A 7,745-nucleotide genomic window follows, 5' to 3' on the forward strand; every position below is an offset into this window, starting at 1 on the left:
ACCAAAAGGGGCAGGCAAGCAGTGCCCTGCTGGGGACAATGGTTGATTGTAAGATAACATGGGTTTGTCCTTTCTGTCTTGTCGCGGGGAGCTTAGGTTTATTGGGTTGCTCCCATCAAAGTGCTCCCATTTCTCTGTGTTTATTTATAACTTATTTCCTTGTGCTCTGTTAACTTGTAAATGTTGTTTTTCTCTTCTCCTTAAGTGCTTTGCACAGTTAATTCAGATCAATGTCCTTTTCTATGGGCATAAAAAGATAATCAATGCTATGCTTTTGTAACAAGGTAGTTAATGGACACTCAATGATATTTACCTCCTGGGCATCTGTTCTCTCAACTTAAGCCTAAATTGTCCTAACTTCCTAGTACTCCCCAAAGCAGGGTCCGGACAAGGGACTGGACGGACCCAGGGCAAGAGGTGAGTTATGTGCTGCCCTGGCATTGAGATGGGCCTGGCCAAAGTGCCATAATGCTTAACTATAACTTAAGAGCTTGGTCATGGACAAATTCTGTCATGATCCAAAAAGTAATAACTAGATTTGGACCCTGCTAGAAATGATTAATCTGGCCTGAGCACTGTAGTCTGAGTCTGTGGCAAGATGTTCCCAGGAGAGCTGCTCTACAAGCCTCAGTGTATCTCTTATTGTGTCCATACAAAATTAACTGATATTAAGATGTTAATTATCACTGTCACTGTCATCTCTTTTGCTCATCGATTTGTTCAAGCGGGCACCAGTAATGTCTCTCATTGAGAGACTTATTGTTACTGTTTTTGGCGTATCCAATAAGCACGGGTAGCTTGCCAGGCTCTGACACAAAGGCTTGATACTCTCGGTAGCTTGCCAGGCTCTCCGAGAGGGGCGGAGGAATCGAATTCGGGTCGGCTGCGTGAAAGGCGAATGCCCAACCGCTGTGCTATCCCCGAAGCCCAAGATGTTAATTAAGATGTTAATTAAGTTATTGGACTGAGGAGGAGAGGAACACCCCAGATGTGTCTCTGCCCTTGAGCCTGATGGGCAGTCAGGAAGGGCTTTCTTATGTTGATTTTGCTACAGGACTAGGAGGTGAAGTTGGCCCAGAGTGCTAGGTGTGGAGAGACAATGAGAGAGTTGGAGGAGTTGGAGAGAGAACAGAGAGCAAGATGGAGCATGGAGAGATGAGCGGGAGAGACAGGAGGAGACGGGAATGAGGGGCAGTGTGAGACTAGAGTGAGGGGCTTAGAGAGACTGGAACAGGCGCGTGGGGAGAATGGAATAAACGGCATCTGATCAACCAAACAGCTTGGCCCTCGTTTCCTCCTCTGTCTGCCCCATGGCCTGGGCTGCCGCCCTGCGGGCAAACGTCCCAGACCACCCTACCCAGGTGGCTAGAGGGAGAGCCACTGGGGTCTCCCCTGGCCGCCCGGAGATTATAAAGTTGATGATGCTAAAACTCACTTCAGAACCTCAGCAAGAAGAGGCAGAAGAGGTGTACCTATGAGCGTGCCACTGAAGACAGCCCAAAGACGTGAGGAATAACATTCAATATTCGAAGCCAGCACAGCTTTCTAGGGGAAAGATGGCTTACAATATTAAGAACATCCCCTTTGTCTCGTCCTGAGGATGAGAGGGCAGATGTCATTATCAGAGATCTTTATCCATAGTCTTATTGGAAAGGTATCTCTGGTATCAGCTACTCAGGGAATTCATTCATCACCTGGTTCCACCATTCCCTGCTTTCTTTCTCCATCAAGCCCCTTCTGGGGACTGTGCAGACAAGAGGGTTTTGAGGACATGAATCCACTCTCTTCCACCCTACTGACATGTTGCTAATGAAGTTCTTTCTCCACTTGTCACCGACCTGTCACCGTGTCTCTTGTTTGTCTGGCCCTGGAACAGAGGTGGGACTGCACTGTCATGGTATCACCACCAGGTGGCCTGTTTCTTTGGCTCCTTTGGGAGGTCTGTTGGAGCTGCTGCGCCCCCCGCACCCCCCCCCCAGCCCTCCCACCCTTCAGTTCCCAAGTTCCCAGATCCTCCAAATGAGGCTCGTACAAGAGATGGACTTTCAGCACAGGCAGAGTGTAGAGGTTACCTGGAACCTTTGTATCAACAGGTGAGAAATGAACCACAGTTGCACAGAAATGAATGACAATCGAAAGCAAAAATCCTTAGAATTGAGAGCGCTCAACCAGAGACAGATGAGTCTCTGAATGCACACAGCAAAATACTTCTTGTAGACCAACCGTGAGCAAAAGACAGATCTGGCTAGGCTGACTGAGGAGGAGAAGGACAAGCAAAAGAAATGCATGCAGACTTCAGTGTCTTTTTAGACCGTGCTTCTGCCTGCCCTCTAAGAAGGAAGAAAAACTTACCTTCTCTGAAGTAGAGTAGTTTACACTAGTTAAAATCTTCTACCATCGGGGGCTGAGACTAGCAAAACTATCTCTGCAACTCAGTTAAGGACAAAAGATTGCTGTCTTGACCCTTGTACTCGGCTTTGCAAAACGTCACCAAGAAATTTAAAGTGAATATAATTCTGATCCATAAATAGCACCATCTAAGCCTTCTGTTGATGAAAAAGGAGAAAACCCTGAGTTTTATAAAGAGAAACCAAGTTTCCTGACTGTTCCCCAAAGATTTAAAGATATGTGTTTGTCCTATTTTTGTTTTTCATTTAAAGCAGTCATTTCAGGATGGTGAGAGTAGGAGACAAGTCTGTGTGGGTCATCACTGTATATAAAGATTGTGAGGAGCACACACACGCGCACACACACACACACACACACACACACACTCCATCAGTTCAGCAGAGAACTGATCCTGAAGGATTCAGCTGCAGGAAGTTATGTCACCTTAAGAACATCTTTCAACATCTCCACTGCTGGAAGTAAAACTCAGTGTCTTGGGCATGTTCTTAGATATGAGCTGGGTGAGATCCCATTTTTAAACACATGCGAGAGATTATTTTACTCTACTTTCATGGGCTTTTTTGTTGTATTTAGTAGGTCTGATTTCCACATAGAAACTGACTTTGAGCCTTTCAGAATTTGCATAGGAACAGATTGTAAATGAAAACTTTGAGAAAAGGGGGAAAAATATGTGTGTTTTCAGGCCCCCACAACTGCGCCATGTAACATATGCTAAGTACAATTTCCTACTGTTCACCAGTGAAGAAATCCTAGCTTAAAATACACTCCAGTAACTGGTAGCTCATATGGATTTCAGTGTTCATTTGTGTGAACTCATACAGGACACAGAATCTAGGCCTTTGTTTAATGAGAACTTGGCAAAAGAATTTAAAAAAAAAAGAAATATTTCCAAAAATATAGAACAGGGGCTCTCACATATAAGGGAAATTTGAAAAAAATGAAATAAATGACTATTTCAAGCAAACATTATATTTTGTTTTTATTTTAAGTCTCATGATCACATCTCAGTGGGTTTTGGGAAGCAGAATTATTTTTGATGGGAAAGAGAAGAATCTTACTTTATTTTATTTTTTACATAAAATGTCTTCATTTTCATTGGCAAAAGTATAAATTTCAAATTTATAAAAGTGACTCACAGTATCTTCCTATTGGCTAAAATGAGAGAACCAAATGAGGTCACTAGCCTAGGCATTCAAGTGGCAGAAAAAGCAAACAAACTGAAAACAACAATCAAAAAGAAATAAAAAGAGAGAAACAGAACAAACACCGCATCATTCCGAAATAGTCTAGATGAAAGGTGGATCTGAAAGCTGGGTGGAGGATGCCTTTGGAAAAATCTCACTCCATATTAGATTGCTCTGAGTGAGGGCCTCTCCCTCTCCCTCAGAACTTTTCCTCCGGTGGATATTTTTCTCTGTAGTTTCTTGTCTCCATCGGTGGTGACTGCAGCTGACCCTTCCCTCCTGCCTATTTCCCCAGAACAAAGACCTTTACCTGAGATAAAGAAATTGTCTGAAGGACTTTAGACTTAACTAAGCAAGCTGGTGCACAAACTTTGCCTGTAGGTGCTGAGATCTGAGCCAAGTACCATCTAGTCCCCCAAGCACTGCCAGAAGCAAGCACTGGTCCTGGTCTAACCTCTTGTGCTTCATCCAGCATATGGCCCAAAAACAAACAAAAAAGAGCGCCTGCAGCCATATTGGTGAACTAACAAACAGGCTTGTCTCCTGGGCACAGGCAGTAGATGTTATTATTAAACTAATTTTTTTCCTTCATTCTCAATCAGTTTGATGGTTGTTTCATTAGTTATTAGCCTAGAAGAATCCAAAGAGGTAAAGCATGATTTTCTTTGTACCCTGAGGGTTCTCAGATAAATTAAAACACGCCTTTTTTGGGGGCCGGAGTGATAGCATAGCGGGTAGGGCGTTTGCCTTGCACGCGGCCGACCTGGGTTCAAATCCCAGCATCCCATATGGTACCCTGAGCACCGCCAGGAATAATTCCTGAGTGCAGAGCCAGGAGTAACCCCTCTGCATCACCAGGTGTGACCCAAAAACCAAAATAAATAAATAAATAAATAAAATAAAATTCTTTTTTAAAAAAAAAAAATTGCCTTTGTTTTTGAAGAGGACAAACTCAGAAGTTAAATAAATGTCCTGGTTAGAAGAGCAGAGTTGTCATTTTCACCTGTGAGAGGAGCAAACACCTCAGGGCTCACCAGTTCCAGGGCCAAGGGGAACAGATGACGAGGCCAGGGAAGAGCAAGGCTGTGTGTACACTGTAGAGAGAACGGCTTGCTGTGGGGAGATGGACGCGTAGCAGGGCCAAAGATCATACTAATATCCACCAGGGCACCCACACATCCCAATTCATCTTTGACCCTGCCAAGAACAGGGTCAAAAAACAAAAACAAATTGAAAGAACTAGTATTATGCCGGCACAAGCAGCCAATGAACAGACAGCTTAGGATAGAATTGAGTTTATTAGAAGCTCAATGCTGAGGACCCCAAGTTGAAAGAGAAAGTGACTTGGAGCCCCGTTTGCTGAGAGCATCTCTCTTGTATTCCCTAACAGTGAAGTACAATCTTATCAGTGAAACAGGGGATTATCAAGAAAAAGAAAAACAATCATAGCATCTTTCCCACATGGTAAGGCCTTCCTTCATGTGTCGAAAAGAAAAAAAAAACCAGCCAGTGTCAGTATTCTTTGCCCATTACATATGCACTTCATGTGTCGCCTCCCCTGCAGTCCCACACATCTGGTGGGCTTGGTTGATTGGGGTCATAAAGGAGTGCTTCTTCCTCCCTTCTTTTGCTTAACTGAAGGGTTGGCTTTAGCTTCTCAGTCTCCATTACATTTCCTTAGATCTCATGACAGTTTCATAATTCTCACTTCATACAGTTTCTTATTTACAATTTCTTATTTATCATCACACCAGTCTTGAGAAAATTGAGGACACACCCCCAAAAACACTGTTAATAATGCTTGTTAATACACATATTTAAGTATCTGAACTTTCTAAATAATTAGGAGACATTTTTCTTTTTCTCTCTTTTTTTTCAGATTCATAAACAATAGCCTGGTTTTCAGTCCATGTGCATTTAAAAATTACACAGATTTTAGAAATGTGCATGATCCCAGTTCTTCAGGGCCGAAAGGCCCCGAGGGACCCTCACAGTCCCTTTGGTTCCATCTGCCACAGCAGAATACACCAGGCTTCAGAGCACCCGCTTTGAACAAAGAATCTACCGCCTTTGCTCTTCAAATCTTCTTTCCTACAAATGGGAGAACACTGGGGCCAAGGGATGGCCCACTGCCCAAAGAGCCTGCCTGGCAAATGGGAGGCTGCAACATAGGTCCTTAATGCTGACCCACGCCAGAACGAGATTCCGTCAGCTCGACTCCCTGTGACCCAGGCATAGTAACTGATTAGTGCCCACATGCCAGCCTCACGCAAGGGAGCACCGCAGCTCAGCTAACTAATGCAGTCCAGGAATTAGGACCTCTGGATAGACTGTAGCCTCACCTGGCTGCTTCCGCAATAAGACCAACCTGGTAACAGTAATCTGTAGCACTGTAGCACTGTCTTCCCGTTGTTCATTGATTTGTTAGAATGGGCACCAGTAATGTCTCCATTGTGAGACTTGTCTTTACTGTTTTTGGCATATCAAATATGCCACGGGCAGCTTGCCAGGCTCTGCAATGCAGGCGGGATACTCTCTCGGTAGCTTGCCGGGCTCTTCGAGAGGGACGAAGAAATCGAACCTGGGTTGGCCACATGCAAGGCAAAGGTCCTACCCGCTATGGTAACAGCAGTACATTCTTTAAATTCTTACCTTTTAAAATTTTCCCTCATTAAAAAAAAAGATAAAACAAGATTAACTTCCATCCTTCAATAGGACCTGTTTTAAGTTTCAAAATTAATCTGTGTACCATGAAATCACAATCACTTGTTAACAAATGAAAGTACTTTGACTTTCAAATTGCCTCCTGAGGGGCTGGAGCAATAGCACAGCGGGTAGGGCGTTTGCCTTGCAGGCTGCCTACCCAGGTTCAATTCCCAGCATCCCATATGGTCCCCTGAGCACCACTAGGAGTAATTCTTGAGTGCATGAGTCAGGAGAAACCCCTGTGCATCACCAGGTGAGAACCAAAAGAAAAAAAAAACACCTCAAATTTCCTCCTGAAGTTTCACATCAATACCTTTTCATTTTATGCATGACATTTTCAAAACAGCAATGACCTCTAATGTTTCTATTTTTGGAGGACAAATAAATTAACACAAAGAGGCTAATCAATATTTATTAGTATCTATATGTGCCATAAAAATGAGTGATTAACACCCTCTGGTGTTATTGCTTGGGGAGAGGGTTGGGCCACATCTACTGTAGCTCAGGGCCTGTTGCAAAGCTCTGAGCTCAGAAGTGGCCCCGCTGGGCTCTGGGCTGGAGGGTTCCAAGGCAAGTCCCATGTCACCTTCACTATTTCTCTGACTTGAACATCCTTTTGATTAGCTAGAAGTTCTTTTATTTTTTTTAATTTTTTCTGCTTTTTTGGTCACATCCGGTGATGCACAGGGGTTACTTCTGGCTCATGCACTCAGGAATTACTCCTGGTGGTGTTCAGACGACCATATGGGATGCTGGGAGTCGAACCTGGGCCGGTCTTGTGCAAGGCACACACCCTACCAGCTGTGCTATTGTTCCAGCCCCTAGCTGGAAGTTCTTTATCCTAGTGGATTTACACTCTTTTTCTTTAGGTTAAAGGAAGAAGACAGCCTTCCTCATGGATACCACTGCCGCAAGCATGGTCAACTACTGAAAACCCGCTGGACTTTTTGTAAGAAATGTGGCAAACATCAGCTCCACAAAGTCACACAGTACAAGAAGGATAAGAATTCTCTGTATGCTCAGGAAAAGCATCGTTATGACAGGAAGCAGAGTGGTTATGGAGGTCAAAAACCGATTTTCCAGAAAAAGGCTCTACACAAGAAGATTGTGTTGAGACTTGACTGTGTGTAGCCCAACTGCAGATCTAAGAGAATTCTGGCCATTAAGAGATGCAAGCATTTTAAACTGAGCAGCGATTAAAAGAGAAAGGGACTAGTGATCCAGTTCTAAGCTTCATATTTTATTTTGAAGACAGAAATCCTGAACTGTGTTAGACTGATGGAACAATCCATGTTTTAGGAGGGAAATTAAGTAGTGTCATGAATAACTCCCTGAGAGGAAATTTGCTCGATTAAAAAAAAAAGAGAGAGGCAAAGTGAATATCACTTCACTTTTTAATTCTACACTATGATGCCATCTTTGATTAAGTTAGGGTGTCAATTGTTT

At 43.6% G+C, this 7,745-nt stretch overlaps 1 pseudogene; it reads left to right on the forward strand.

The window, feature by feature from the left end:
• The first annotated feature begins 7,194 nt into the window (after positions 1-7,194).
• LOC101552598 (60S ribosomal protein L36a-like) lies at positions 7,195-7,529 on the forward strand (annotated as a pseudogene).
• Positions 7,530-7,745: the final 216 nt, after the last annotated feature.

This window comes from Sorex araneus, chromosome 2 (genome assembly GCF_027595985.1).
Source record: "Sorex araneus isolate mSorAra2 chromosome 2, mSorAra2.pri, whole genome shotgun sequence".
Classification (NCBI taxonomy): Eukaryota; Metazoa; Chordata; class Mammalia; order Eulipotyphla; family Soricidae; genus Sorex; species Sorex araneus.